This window comes from Lycorma delicatula, chromosome 1 (assembly GCF_047948215.1).
Source record: "Lycorma delicatula isolate Av1 chromosome 1, ASM4794821v1, whole genome shotgun sequence".
Taxonomy (NCBI): Eukaryota; Metazoa; Arthropoda; class Insecta; order Hemiptera; family Fulgoridae; genus Lycorma; species Lycorma delicatula.
This window is the reverse complement of record NC_134455.1, coordinates 309,857,353-309,872,430: the sequence shown is the minus strand read 5'-3', so window position 1 is coordinate 309,872,430 and position 15,078 is coordinate 309,857,353. Positions and strand designations below refer to the sequence as shown.

Genomic DNA, 15,078 nt, shown 5'->3' with positions numbered 1-15,078 from the left:
TTATAACAGTTTTATAAATTTAATTTATGAAACTGAACTTAATTCTATCATAAAGTTTATCTCAAAAACTTTCATAACTAATTATTTTTTTTTTAAGGATACCAGAATAAAGAAAAATTGACTTTACTTTAGTTATTATTGCTTGAGTTATGTATGTTACACTCAATTTTTAAGATACTGCAAAAAATAAAAAATAAGTTAAAAGACATGACAGACAAAAAGTATTACAAAAAAATTCCCATATTTATGTAAAAAAACTTATCAATGAGCAATACAATTTAAATTACACCTATTTTAAAAAACACATTTTATTTATTATCTCTTACTAAGACTTTTAATTTATTCAAATTTTGTTTATTACTATTATCTTTTAGTATTTATATTTTCTTTAATATCTGCTGAAGGTAAATTATTTAATATTCAAAGCAATATCTATCATAGATTCTATTTTTTCTTAAACAGTTCTTCACCATTACTATGAAAAAAAACCGTTATGTAAATTTGTAAGTAATTTATGTCAATTTTATCATACAGTTGAAGATTGAGAATTGATTAAAGTTACTGTTATTTCTTTTCAGTTTTGATACGAAACTGCAATTGAAAATGCAATTGTCTATCCAATATTTGAATCCAAAACCTTCCAGATGATAAGTAGAAACAGTAACACTTAGTCAGGTAGATAGGTGGAGGAGGAAATAAGTTACCTCTTTCCCCACCCTGTCAATCTGTCTAATCCCTCACTCTACTTATCTCTCTCTCTCTCTCTCTCTCTCACTCTCTCTCTCTCTCTCTCTCTTTGAACATTCAAAATGCATTAAATATGTTTCTTTTCTTTTTAGTAATTTCTTTAAATATGTATATGAATTTATTTTACTTTTATAATTTCATAACATAAAACTCTGTAAATCTCCAAATTTATATCTTTATTCATTTAGCCTGCAATCAATAAAATCAGCTATATTCCCTATATCCCCTAATCTTTCGTTTTTTTATTGCTAACTCAATAAATATATACATCATTTTAAAGGAACCCTATATGTAAGTTTTACTTTAACTCCCCAAACTTACTTAAATTACTCTGTAAGTTGTTTAACTTACTATGTTTTTCTTCCATTTATAAAAAGAAGTATGTAAATTAAAAAAAAAAAATATTAAAATTCATTTTTTTACTAGGTATATTTTTTGCAATGGAAAATACACCTAAGATGACCAGATAAAAATTTTAAATTATCATTATTAAAAAAACAAAAAAAAAACAAATTGTCTTAGTTATCTATTCTAAATTAGATTTTATATATATATATGTATATGTATATGTATAAATATATATATATAAAGGCAATAATTTTCAATGTTATCGTACTATATAAATAAAATTACTGAATTTATTACATTTACAAAATTTATACATTATTAAAATGTTTGTAGTATTTAAATGAAATATAACAAACAAAAAATATAAAATCCGTGATATAACTTAAAGAATGACATTCCATAAGTTTTACACTGCGACTCAAAAACATAATTGTATTAAAATTATAACAGCTCAAATGCAAAAGTATTTAACTACACTTATTTTAATTTTAAAATTTTAGTTAAAGATGCGAAGCATTTTATAGAACATTTTTTTTAAATATTATAAAAACTTATTTATTTTAGTAATAAAATTAAGCTTCTAAAAGAAACAAAATTAGAATTAACTGACAACACCTACGGATTTCTAGCATGAAATGAACAATTTATTCACAAGTAGTTGTGTACGCTGACACAATAAAATAAACGAAGATAAATATCATGTAGCTTTTAACTAAGAAATTTAAGATAAATTAAGATTTAACTCGTTTTAATAAAAAAAAAGAAAAGAAAAAAGATAATAATAACATATAAACTATTAATAATTGTATCGTAAGTATAGATACATAATTTATTTATTCATATGTTTTTAAATTTATATCCAAAAAATAAAAAAAATAAAATTGACACTAATATCACGCAAAATACGCCACGCTAAAACACTGTGAATATACAAGAATTATTTATTATTAAACGCACTATTCTCAAGAAATATAGAAATTGAATCACGTGATTATAACTGAAGAGGAACACAGTCAAACACTAAGCGATTATGCTTGGTTGGTGTGGACTACGTTTAAACATTAAATTGGCTCGACCTTCGCAAGGGGCTCATCTTTATTCGGACCGTAGAGTGACATCAATTGGCTAATTGTATGGATTAGAGAGAAACCCTGCCTGATAAATCTCCGTCTTTGATACAGTGTCTCTTTCCCCATTTTATATACACGGGCACAACTTACAAACACGCGCATACGTATAAATGCATATATGTGTGTGACAGTCTCGTTTCTTAATTTAAAAGCTTACTTCATAACTTTGAGGAAAGTGTAGTTGAGTGAGACAATTATACATGTATTTTTTTTCTATTTACAAAGTTACTTGTTACAGGAGAATAACTACTATTTTTACGAATAAAAAATAATTATAACTTGTAAATATCAAATTTAGTTAATTTACTTTTCTAATCTTTAAAGTTTATTTTTACGTTCTATTCTGTTTGTATTATATAAACTTACTAATATTTTATAAAATTATTTGGTGTTTTTTTACAAAAATGTATAATATATATCAGGGTATGTTGAAAAATACCGCGAAGTTTTCATTTATTAAATTTTTTTTTCAAGATAAAAATAATAAATGAATTAAATAGAATTAAGTTCATGAAATTTTCAAAAGTATAATTTTTATACTTTAAAGTAATTTCTTTAATTATTTCGGCAAGAATTCCAGTAGTTATGAAAAACTGTAATGTACCAAATCGTTAAAAATGTTCGCAATTCTGAAAAACAAATAAACAATTATACTTTCTCTTTCGTTTTTAATAAAGCTATTCTTTAATGAAACTAAAATTTTATAGATTTTAAGGTAGCCTACGAATCCATCCACCGGGAATCCCTACTTAAAAAATTGAAATAAATCGCAAGACAATAATCATTACGAAAAAAACATTACCAAACACAAAATCAAAAGGGAAATTTTAAAGAGAACTTTCAGAGCCATTCGAAATTGAACTTGAGTAAGGCAAGGAGATGGAATGTCTCCAATCCTCTTTAATTTTACCATTGAAAAATTTATAAGAAAATGGGAGAAAGAACTTAAACAGTTAAACACATACGAAAATATAAAAATGGACACTAAAGCTAAATTCATAAATACAAAAAATCTGGTCTTCGCAGACGATATTGCAATTTCCGTAAAAGATATAGACGAAGCTAAATTCAAAATTCAGAAACTAAGCGAATGTGCAAGCAAAATTGGTCTTTAAATTTCTTATAAAAAAACTGATTTTCCAATGATAAAGAGAACTGAACTCAAACCCTTAAAATTTCCAACAAAAAATGAGTAGAGTTTAAAAATTTAAATATTTGGGAGAAATCATATCGCCGAATATAATTGAAAAAAATGGGATGAAGAATAGAATACGAAAATTGGAAACTGCCTATAATTTTCCGAAGAATGTTTACAGTAAAAAATCCCTGTGTTAACTCCAAATTGAGGCGCTATAAAACTGTAGTCCTACCAGAAGCACTGTATTGGCCAGAATATCTGCAGTTTTTTTTCAGAACAAGAAATAGGAAAAGTGGAAAAAAGAATTTTATGAAAGATTTATGGAGCAACATATGAAGGTTGAGTTTACAAATTGAAAAGTAAAAAAGAAATTTAGAAATACTGAAAAAAATGGGGGACTTAATCCGGAAAAGAAGATTACACGGCTTTATGGATATTTATGCAAAATGAACGACAAAAGATTGAAGAAACAAATATTTAATTTCTACATAAAAAGAATCACAAGGACCAACTGGTTTAAAGAAATAGAAACAAATCAAAAAAAAATAATCATTTCTAAGGATCTGTGTAAAAACAGTGATAAATTTAGAAACGTTATTTAAGAATCTAAGTTTCAAGATAGAAAGAAAAAGACCCTTCTTTTTCCTTATAAACCTGAATAGATGGACGGAAGATAAACAACAATAGAACAAAAAATGAAAACTTTTTGGGAAAAGAAAAAGAAGTCCAGGACTATGCAAACGTGATCCGTAATGGTCAAAACGAAAATAAATAAAAGCTAGTCCGTTTTGAAGCAATTCTTTAGATACATTCTGGTATTCTGGTTTTATTTTAAACCCTGGTACGGTTTAAAAAAATTGTCTAATATGAGAAACGTAGAATGTTGATAGATTATGGTTATCAGATACTCTTTCTGATTAATGAAATCGAATTTTGATAGAAAAGATACAATATATAGAAACAATAAAAAAGTTTTTGCTGTATATAAGCATACAATATTGATAAAGTTTATCATTTCTATTACTTTGACATTATAACTTTCATCACAATGTGATTTTGGATTCATTACAGTGAGAATTTTATAAATATAAGTTTTTTTAAAAGATTTTTGGAGATTACGATTACGTGTTTCATTTGTGTTCAGATTTTTTTTTGTGTTCAGACTTTTGTTTGAAGGCTGAAATTAATCTAGTGTTTTTTTCTTTTTTATTTATGAGTTATCTTCTCTGAGTCTTTATGTATGATTTCGTTTTTTTAATTTTTATTTATTTTGTATTGGATTGTTCAATAAGTGTGCTATTATTACTTGTTTAGATCTTCAGATTAACACGGGTCTGATAAGTAGTCTGTGGATTATATGACAAAAAAATTATGTGAGATTGGATAGTTTTCTGTTGTTAATGGGAATATTGGTCATTTTTGATTTTCTATACACTTTGTAAGTGAACGTTTGCTGCTTTTTTTAAGTCATTCCGTTGAGTGTGCTTGTTAACGATTAACGAAGTAATACCATTCGCAAGTTTGGCGATATTAATAAAACTAATTTTAAATTAGAATGTTACTATTTTTCACCAAATTACAACAGAATGTAATGTTTTTCACCAAAATAGTTAAAAATTTATGTTTAGATAATTTTTGGCAGTTTAAAAATTTTTCTGTAAAACTGTTTAACAGGTTCATGTAAACTACAAGTTATTTAAAAACAAACTTTTTAGAATTATCTAATAGTAGAAAAACGAGCTGTTTTCCATAAGCTTTTGAATATTTAGGAATTTGAGAAGGCTGGGTTCACTTACAACTTTCAGTGCCTTCGTCATGTTTCACATATCTATAATGAAATCAACGATGATAAATTACAAGTAAAATATTTATATCTTTTTTTTTGTTTTTTACCATGATAAACTTAATATATATTTTGATATATTATCGATTCTTCCCACTAACTGCTACAAAATATACTAATTATTTTATGATGTTCATGATAAAAATGTAATTTTTTAATTTTTTTACATTATATATTTTTTTCAAACTTAAAAATATCCTTTGAAGGAGTATTTTTCTGATCTTCTTAGTAGAGTCAAATTTTACAATTATCACAACAAAAATTCATTGGAAAAAGTGAATTTTTTTACACTTAATTTTTATTAAAATAAATTTAATGGATTTATCCCCATTTGAGGAATAGATTTCTGCATATAATAATCGTTACAATTTATTTTGGGCATCTGTGCTGTGATAATTGTTTATCGAAAAAAAAGCAAAAATAAAATCGAGTTAAAAAAAATCTGATCTGGTAAGTTAAAAATAACAGTTTTTCAATCAATTTTATTTAAATTTTTATTTTTTGAATTCGAAAAAAAGAGTTAGTAAATTTTTAGTGATGCCGTTTAATATTGCTCGGATTATTTAAAATTTCTAGAAGTTGAAATTAAAAGAACTGAATACGTATAATTTTTGAAATATTTATGTTTCTTTAAAAATTAATTGTACTGGTTACAATTAATTTTTAATATTTTTCTATCATTTTGCATGTAAATATCACTACGGAACATTGTAATTTATACGTATAAATAATTTATTAAAATTTTTTTAAGGTTTTTTTACTGATAGGCTCGCTTGTCATTTTTATAACAACTTTTGAATATTGTCTCGAGTCTCGAAAAAAAATAAACAATGACTATCGTCTTTCAGTTTGGTTTATTAATTGGCACATCATTCGTCCAATTCAGATTATTATTTTATTATCTACTTCATGATAATTAATGAACAGTTGATCTTGAAATATTGTGATATAAGTATACATTAAACAAGAACAAAACTATTTAGGAGAAAATATTTATTTATTTTCTTTAATATTTATTCTTTTTACCCTCCTTTTAAGTTGTTCTACTGTTAAATAACTTAATCTACTTTCTTAATATCTGATAAGGATGCAGTTATGGGAGACCTTGGTACTACACATAATGGGTGTCTGTCGGCTTTTAAGAATGAGTCTGTCTGGCCCCAATGATCGGTAAATCAATTTGTTCTAGCTTCCTCTTTACATCTGACTTATAAAATTTGTTTTAACAACAGTTAAGTATAATTGTCACTGTAAAAATTTGATGAAGATGCATTTTCTCTTTTTAATGTATCCAGATGAAGCGAGGTGTACGGGTAGATGGTAATAAAATTGACAGTAAGATGTATGTATTGCTAAAATTAAATAAAATGTCAATATACGCATTTTTCATAGTAAGTGACACCATTTATATCAACTACAAACTCTATTTCAACTTTTCTACATTGTATTAGATATTAAACATTTAAATATGTTAATTTTCATTATTATAATTATTAATTCGGTATTAATATTATTTTTAGGCGATTTTTATAAATTACCGATAGGTTACGTATGTTTGTTTTAGGATTAGCTGATAATGCAAAGCGCATTGTATGGTTGTATACAAATCCGTAAGAAAAATATTATCAAATAATAAAGTTGTTTTACCTCACTATAAAATTAAATGTAATGCAGTTGTATGTTACAAAAAAAAACTGTTTAATTTTCATTAATACAATGGAGCATTTTGGAAATTGAAGTGAGTAGCCACAATTGTAAAAATAATGCTTAATTAAACAAATCGATTCCTATTAACAATTTATAAAATCTCCTTCCTTCCAATAAGATTCTAAGTACTGAAGCTTAAAGAATGGAAGGGGGAGAAGAGCCGATGCAGAAGAGGGTTGTGGGTCTAAAGGAAGGAAATATGCAAAAATGTTAAGAGCACAAATTAAGTCTGGGATTAACTGGGAATTTTTAAAAATTGCTTCCCCCGCTCAGCGTCTCAGACGGCCCTCGTTTTTCTTCTTAGTATACACATATAAAAAGAAGAGCAAAGGAATCGAAAAAGTTGATCCAAGCACGTAAATGAAAAATTACATTTTCTTGGTTAAGACTTTGAGAACGGCAGTAACTTAGCGTGACCCAACTCAGAGGTCGTAACTTCCGGAATCCAAGCTACCCAGCGTTCTCGTCTTTTAACTCTTTATACTGCTCTCCCCTCTGCAACCCTTCGCCCGTTACTTATACTAATTCCCTCTTGTTTTAGAAAAAAGAGGAAAAAAATTATCAGTATGTTTAAAAATATATTTATATGCATATAAAACAGCTTAAATAGTATTTCTATTAAAAAATAAGGAAAATAAATAATCCTCAAACTAGATTTAATGATGCTTTTATTATTACTATTTTATAGCTACTAAAATAAATGGGTATTAAATATAAAATGAGCTCTTTTAAAGAAGTGATGGAAGAATTAAATTAAATATATATATATATATATATGTGTAAATTGATTTACTCCAAATTTCCTCCTGCATTTATCTTGGCCTTAATAACATTGTAAGATATAAATAAATTTAATTGGAGTATTTGAAATAAAATTTGGTAAGAGTACGAAATTTTTAAATACGATTTGTTCAAATCATTAGTGGTTTTATTTGTGATAACAAATTGAAGATGCACCAAACAGAATGATCGAAAAGGTTGTGTTTGTGGTTTGCGGAATAAAAGGTTTGATACTCAATTTTGTAATCCTAATCATTATCAATATCAGAATATAGTTTATTTTTTAAATTTATTCTTAATATTTAGGTTAAAAATAGCAGAAATAATGTCAAGATTAAAATTTCTGTTACTGCTATTTGAAATATTCACCTACTTTAACACTTATAATTCTTTTGTATTGAATATTTGTGCATTTGATGAGAACTTTATACGATCAGACGTTTAGGTAGAATGTTTGTTTTTAATAACCACCGAACATTTTAAATCATGTAAAGGTGTGTGTGTGTGTGTGTAAAAATAAATAAGCTATCATATTTAAAATTTTAATATTCTATAATTTTGCATTTACAGAATAAATTGCGTCCCAGATCAACGTTAAACTCTTGTTCCTGTTTCAGTTATTTTATCAGGAATAATTAACAAAAACTTGATAAAAAAAAAAATCATATAATTTTATTCTTATTAAATTCCATTTCATTTTTCTTAACAAGTTTTTATGTATTTAGACTCTAGAGAAAGAGATATTTAAATTAATAAAACTTATTAAAAAAAACAAAAAAAAACGAATAATCAATAAGTTTCTAGTTCCCAATAAGCTAATCGGAACAAAGCTTTTCTTTAAAATATCGTAAATAGTAAATGCTTATTTTTTATTCATAGTAAATTTATCTGATTTTCAAATAATCGGCCTCCTTTTTACTCACACATGCGCGCGCACACACACATACACACATTCTCACACATTGGAATTACATACATATAGGCGAAATTCGAGATGAGTGTATTTTTTAAGAGACACGAAATATTACTACAAAATAATTGATTAAAATACTAATACGCGTACTGGGTTTAAGCTTTACTGCTCACAAATAACGGACTTATCCGAATAAATTTATAGCTAAAATTATTTTCATATTTTAATAAATGTAATGGCAAAATAATCGTTCATATATAAGTTCCTGGATTTTAAGAGATAATTTGAAAGAAACAAACAAACACACTCACGCTTTATATATATATCCTACCCTACTAAAGGGCATTAGTATGTGTGTCTGTGTGTGCGAATCGGCAAATTCCGATTTGTTAATACATGTCTCGTGGTAGTCAGGTGTATATTTGTTATAGTATTATACATCAATATATCGCATATATAGCGATATATATGCGAAATATACAATAATAATATATTTTATATTTATGTGATAGTTTTTCTTCATAAAATAATGAACTATAACCAAAACTTAGGCACCGGAATGTACCGATCACTAGCGGAAAATCCCGATTCGTTAGTATCAATTTCTAGAGTTAAATTTCTAATTTAACTTTCGTTATATAAATTTTTATTATTAAAAAAAAAATATTTTTACACAAGCGGTAATCAATTTTTGATACCTTTCTTTCTTTTTCCTATTTAGCCTCCGGTAATTGCCGTTCAGATAATACTTCAGTGGATGAATGAGGATGATATGTATGAGTGCAAATGAAGTGTAGTCTTGTACAGTCTCAGTTCGACTATTCTTGAGATGTGTGGTTACTTGAAACCCAACCACCAAAGAACACCGGTATTCACAATCTAGTATTCAAATCCGTGTAAAAATAACTGACTTTACTATGACTTGAACGCTGGAACTCTCGACTTCCAAATCAGCTGATTTGGTAAGACGCGTTCACCACTAGGGTTACAATCCTCCAGGGAAAACCACCCGGAGGGCCCAGCTGCGGAGGCATGCCTACGGCATGCCTTTGCAGCTAGTATATATATATATATATATAAAACAGAAAAATCTATAACGTCTTATCATAAAAACCAAAGTATTTTCAGTTTCTAGAAAAAAAGTAACCTCCTTATTACAAAATTCTGTACGTATTAAAGAAATAATGGAGATAGTATGATAAGTCTGTCTGTCTGTGTGTGTCTTTTATATCACGCTTTATATCTCGAGAACGGCTTAACCCTAAAATCAGTAAATTTCTTTTGATATCAAAATCAAATGAGATTAATCCTATAAAATAAAATAAAAAATAATAATAAAAATAAAATAAAAAACAGAACTGCCCACAAAATCAGTATTCTAAAGAATAATTCTCTAAGTTTTAATTTTTTTTCTTGTTATAATATTTTGTTCCGGGCGATGATAAGGCGAAAGGTCTTTCGTCCTCCAAAAAAAAATCATAAATCCAGTAACCAGCATTAGCACTATAAAATGAAATTTATATCGTTACAAATTAGTAGTGAACATCCCTGTAATCAATTTTCTATTGCAGATTTCATTGATACCCTTATTTCATTTATTTCTGTTCTTTTTGACTTATGTCAAAATAATTTCAGTTAGTGTTTCTAGTTTGGGTTTTAGTAGGATTTTATTTACAACCAGCCAAAGCAGATTAAAATTACAAAAATAAGATATTCCAAGAAATAAAGAAGATAGCATTTCAGCCAGAAGGCTAGACACGGTAGGTACCAGAACTAATCTTCTTTTAAGGTTAGGGATGGACACAGAGATATAAATATGTATACTAAAATGTGTGTAGCATCCTAGAAAAACAAATGATTCACTAAAAAAAGAAAAAAGAAGTTAATGTGATACCTACTTCAGGCAGTTGCATTGCTGTTATTGTGTACGTTAGGCGCAGATATCGTAATGCTTATAGACAACATAACACAACATTCATAAAAATGGCATTCTTAAGAAAAAAAAGCTCCCATGATACTAGGAAGTTGAAGAGTGAAATCGTTTCCCCTTTGTCTTCTTTACTGAAACTATTATACGGTTAAATATTAGCACTCCAAACCCCAAAAAAAGTCAGGTGTTATTTGGCTGTATGTTAAATTTTTATTTTATTCAGCACAGGGAGTAAGTATGTAATCACATCGTTATTCTCAGAAAAGGTAACTTACTCTCTCATCTTAGGTGCTTTGCACACATCACAACCATAAGAAAGATTGGAACATGTGGTATAAATCAAAGTATTCCTTTCTATATATATGAATGTCATTGTCAAATTAGCTTGCTTAGATTGGAGTATATATGTGTCTAAAATAAAACAGAAGAGTAGTTGTACTTTGTGTAATGAAATCAAAATATACAATTTTTAAATTTCAGATAAAATTTATTTTTCCATTTTGTTTTATCAAGCCACTGACCTTTTAAGACTTCACATAATTTTAGATAAATATTAATTACGTGATCATGAATACTATGTTTTTAATTTATCTATAATTAAACAAATCATCAGACATAAATCAATGATATTAAACAGGATGGTGTTAGTAATTATTTAAGATAGTTATTTAAGGCTCTCTGTTATTCCGCTTACAGAGAATTTAATTACCATTTTATATAATACATTGTTTATTTACGTTTTTTTGTCTTCGTATAAATAAATACAGACAAGTCTATTAAGAATAATTTGTTATTTAATAAAATATTTGTCAAATTTAAAAAAAAATTCTTATTATTATTTTTCTCAGCTATCTAATTAATTTTTTATAGGAAACTGTCTCTTATTTTAAATCTTAGGCCATCTTACCATAATTGTCGAAGTTATTACTAGCACTGTTTAAGCTTATATGAAGAATGATTTACTTTCAGAACATGTTCCACTGGTGAAAATAATGAATACAATATAATGGATACCTTTGTATTTAGTTTCTGTGGACTTTATTCATACCATTTTAATGACTAAAAATATCTACACTTTATTCTAAAACTATAATGTGTTTATAACCTATTTAACAACGTTATTATGTGTTAAACATAAAATAGTGTTTTTTTTGACATAAATGTTTCCCTTTTGTTCCATATTTCTTAGAAATATAAGTCTTGGATGTATTTATGCTAGTTTTAAGTCAGATTTCATGAAAAGATTTTAAATTTACTCCTTAATTTGGGTCCCAAGAATCACGGTCTGTGTTAACTATACCGAAGGTTTAGAAATCAGGACGAAATATTTCGCCATCCTACACTCGCTAACGAAACTTTTCATAATCGATAATTATATGAACGTTCTTCTTTAATTTCACCAGGAAAACATGTTCTAAAAGTTTGTTACATTCTTCATAAATCACTCTGATTTATATATACATACATATAAATGAAAGTCAAAGCGTACGTTTCCAGTATTATGAATAATTTTGTTCTTCAAAACAATATTAATCACCAATTATTATATATTATATTGGAAGTTCACCGTAACAATTAATAGCTACCACTTACATAAATAATACAGAACATTAAACAAGCCATACAAAAAGAAAAAGAAAAACCGGCTAAATTTATACAACTCACCTAAACTCCTAGAAACGTTCAGGTCTGAAAAATATATGAACACGTCCATCGGACCAGTCCGGTTTCGTCAGAAAACTTTGTAAAATTTTTCTACTTAAAAGTCTAGGAGGTAAAATAGTAATTTTTTCAGTTTTATCATATTTTTTGGCTTTATCATTAAACTGATAAAATATAATTTTGTTTGTTTCTATATTTTTGGTGTTAATTTTGTGTGGTTGGTAACCTAAATGATTAATAGCAATGCTGAAAACTTATGCTTCAATTTTATTTTTTTAGATGTTAATATTCAACCAAGACAATTTCAACTGTAATTTATATATATATATATATGTGTGTGTGTGTGTGTGTGTGTGTGTGTGTGTGTTAGTAGTATAGAAATGCGTAATCTGGGACAACCTTGACCTTTGACCTCTGACCCTCATGGCGGTCACAACCATCATTGATGAGGGGGTAAAAAATTCAATGTCATAAAGATCAAGGCCATTCCAAAAATTTCAATTCAACAAACGATTCAAGGTCATACAAAAAATGAAGGTCACCTTTTTGCGTACTTGTCATTTGTCATCGGGCGGATGTGACTTAGTTTACTAGTTTGAAACCATCTCGATGGCGAGATCATCCGACTAGTATAAATAAGGACCAAGTTTTAACAGGAATTCATACCGTCTTCCGTTTTCCTGAAAAAAAAACGGTTTGGTGCTGAGGATTGTATCTATATCTTAAATATCATACATATTACTAAGGTAAGAAAACATTGATTATTGTGTAGTTTGAATTTAAATTCCAATCTGTAGTTTGTTACTTTAATTGTTTTACAGATGTCGAAAGTAATGTTTTCCACCGATGATGAAATGAAAGATCAGAGACAACCGTGAACTAGATGCTGGAGGAGGATGTAGGAAATTCAGTGCCGATTCCAATCAGAGTTACAGCACTGTAGAGATAAGAGTGGGCAGAATCAGAAAGTAGTAGTGAAGAAGAGAATGAAGATCTCTATGCTAAGTTTTTAAACGACAGTAACGATGAAGCACTAGGAGAGGTCGCTGAAGTAGTGGAGTCTGCTTTTCTACCAACGATCGTTGTTGAGAGTCCGAGTCCGCAATCAGTTAAAATAACAACACATTTTAGCGCCGAGAACTGCTGCATTAATCAAAAGACAAATATTTTATATTTTTTTATGTAAAAATATAAAAATTAAAACTTTATTTATCGATAGTATAGAAAAAGTAATTTTTGTTTTCTCCCTATTTCAGTTTATGAGACTGAGAGATGGCAGTTAGCTGTAGGTCACACACTGAACGACGAAATCAGAAGGGTCATAACGTCACATTATATGTAAAGACCCTACGATTGAGGTAAAACGTTGCAAAGTTATCATCGCCACTACCAAACCTTTAGTAGTGTTAGAAAATTGTTTCCGTTTTTCCTCTGTTATAGAAAAAAGGGTTGTTTGGAATAAATTTCGTAATAGAAAGTATAATGGCTAGTTTTTATAAGAAAAGATTTGCAAGGAAAATAAACTATCACTTATCAGTTTTGTAAAATAAATTGAGTTCAGTTTGTGACTATTTCATGCGGTCATTTAGTTTGTTTTACTTGTAAGGTTTGGTTTTTTAAGACATTGCCTGCTAAATGCAGATTATGTATTTCAACTCTTATGTTTTTGAATAATGCTTTTATTATTAAAATACGATGTGGTACTTTTATCTTTTTCCTTTGCTTCAGCCGAATGAAACATTCATCGTCGATGGACAATATAACGAATACCCGTACACAAATAACATTTTAAAAACGATAAGTTATATTGTCAAAAATGACAATGGAGACCAGCTGTGTGCCGGATATCCCAGTAGCGATGAGCGAAAAAAAGAGCGGAGAAAATAACTTGCAAAATTTGGTTGAGTGAAACGGTAAAAATTATCTATTGTCAGTGCGAACACTTACTGAGTGGATCCTGCAATTCAAAATTAATTGATAGCCAAACCGAAAGAAAATTCCCATTTTGTAGGAGTTTAACTTTGCTCACAACCGCACTAAATGGAGAAAAATATATGTCATTAATTGATCGATAGAAAACATTTTTCTTTTTTTCGTAATCCTATCTTGAGACTAATATATTTTTTGTTTCAGTTTGATGAGGATTAGGGATAAAAGACGCCATGGAAGAATTGAACAGCAGACTGAAAATATTTAAGAAGGAATGACATAAAACGTTATGGTGTTAGTACCGTACTTGGTGGAAAAAGTATTAAAAAAATGAGTAATAAACTATTGGTTTGACAGTTGGGGTTCGATAAAAAATATGATTCATGGATAGAAAAGAAGGTTTCTTATAAAGTAAGTCGCACGGTAAAAATGTTTAGTTGCGAAGATAAATGCTGAAGAGCAGGATGAGAAGTTAACTTTCCATCAACTTTCCAAATACCTTAACTCGGAGGAATGACGACCGAGTTCGTAGGAAAGGCGAATGGCTACCCTGGAGGAGCGCGAGCGGACCACCGCGGAGATCGCAGAGATCCGCAGATGTTTAAAATAAAACACACCAAATTGGCGGGGGGAAAGTTCGAGTCCGACCTGAAGCTGCAGCAAGATTATAAACCTCTTACCGAAACTTTCATTAAGCTAGCCAATAAAATCGGTTCTGAAGAGGGTAAGAAAAATAGGATAAAGAGAGAAATATATCCAAAGACGAGACCGTCACCAGCGGTGTCTGCCGAAAAGATGAAAGAAAAATAGCAGCGGGATTACCGCGAATTCGAAAAGAGGCTCGATATGGGCGTTATGTACGATCTCCTGACTTAAGAAGACAAGATGAAGCATGGCAAACCTTCTTCCACAGACAACGGACCGCAGAGTAAGCGTTCTTTCGGCAAGACC

General features: G+C 28.4%; 1 protein-coding gene across 2 annotated transcripts in view; it reads right to left on the bottom strand.

Moving 5' to 3' along the window:
• The window catches only part of Oatp58Dc (Organic anion transporting polypeptide 58Dc), a 116,647-nt gene that overhangs the window by 56,501 nt on the left and 45,068 nt on the right, over window positions 1-15,078 (bottom strand). Inside the window, exon 1 of one of the 2 annotated variants that reach the window (XM_075381372.1) lies at window positions 1,715-1,730. The exons of the other annotated variant lie outside the window; for it this stretch is intronic. The gene's annotated coding sequence lies outside the window, so the exon portion shown is untranslated. Of the gene's footprint in view, window positions 1-1,714; window positions 1,731-15,078 lie in introns of those variants that run through there. 2 annotated transcript variants of the gene reach the window in all.